The sequence below is a fragment of the Molossus molossus genome, unplaced genomic scaffold, assembly GCF_014108415.1.
Source record: "Molossus molossus isolate mMolMol1 unplaced genomic scaffold, mMolMol1.p scaffold_m16_p_1, whole genome shotgun sequence".
Taxonomy (NCBI): domain Eukaryota; kingdom Metazoa; phylum Chordata; class Mammalia; order Chiroptera; family Molossidae; genus Molossus; species Molossus molossus.
Genome location: NW_023425344.1, coordinates 133,386,636 through 133,387,785, shown reverse-complemented (window position 1 = coordinate 133,387,785; position 1,150 = coordinate 133,386,636). Strand labels below are relative to the sequence as shown.

Sequence of the window (1,150 nt, the reverse complement as noted above, 5' to 3'; positions counted from 1 at the left end):
ACAACAACAACAAAAAAACCCCACAGTTGTTGCACAACTGGAATAGCTTCAGGCAGAAACAGACCTGGTTGTGAAGATGTTTGAAGATTCAGAAACTACAAAGCAAATGCAATCAACCTGGGATAGTCAGAGGCTGTTTGACTACCTGGTGGACAAGCATGGCTTTTGGCAAGAATATTTAGATACTACAGGTATGCTAAATTCCAATATAAATGTGGGAATTACTAAGGAGCAGCAGAATATCTTTACTTCTTTGGAGTGTTGTTTCCAACAATAGATAGAAATGCTTTGAGTTCACTCTGGGGAAAACTGGCTTCTGAAATCTTAATGAAGAATTGGGATGCAGCCATGGAAGACCTTACACAGTTAAAAGAGACCATCGATAATAATTCTGTGAGTTCTCCACTCCAGCCTCTTCGGTAGTGAACATGGCCCATTCACTGGTCTCTCTTCCCTTCAACCACCCTGAAAGTTGTAATAAAATTATTGATCTCTCCCTTTACCAGCCAAAGTATCTTTTTAAAAAATATTTTAAATTGATTTTTAGAGAGAGAGGAAGGGAAAGGGAGAGAAAGAGAGAAACATCAATGTGAAAATGAAACATCAATCGGCTGCCTCCTGCACAGCCCCTACCGAGGATCAAGCCCAAAACCTGGTCATGTGCCCTAACCAGGAATCAAACCGGCAACCTTTCGGTGCACCAGAAGACACACCAGCCAGGGCAGCCACAGTATCTTGATGCAATTCAGATGCTGTGACCACATATTCTTCACTATTTGACTACAGCAGTCATAGCAAAGATGTTCAAAAATGCCAACAGGTGCTAAAAGATCTAGTCAAAGTTACTCAACAGGAGCCTTACACATACAAAGATCCAATTACAGAGTTTCTTGTATAACAACCGGAAGAGAGCACTACTGCTAAAAATATTAGGCAACTCAATTCCCAGGGCCAACTCCTGGCCTTTGCTGTAGGCCAGTGGTGACGTTTTGGCAGCTACATATCACAAGGACCCCTGGCCCGCATCCTCTCTCTTCCAAATAACCACTCATGTTGATCATAGTTTGAAGTCTTCTGTTTAACGTTGTGTACAATTTACTATATTTTGTTTAGTTAGAGCCACTGAGCTAATCAAACAGGGGAAAATTAC

General features: G+C 41.5%; 1 pseudogene; it reads left to right on the top strand.

Annotated features, from left to right (window-relative positions):
* The window catches only part of LOC118639567, a 1,103-nt pseudogene extending 205 nt beyond the window's left edge, over positions 1-898 (top strand).
* The last annotated feature ends 252 nt before the right edge of the window (positions 899-1,150 follow it).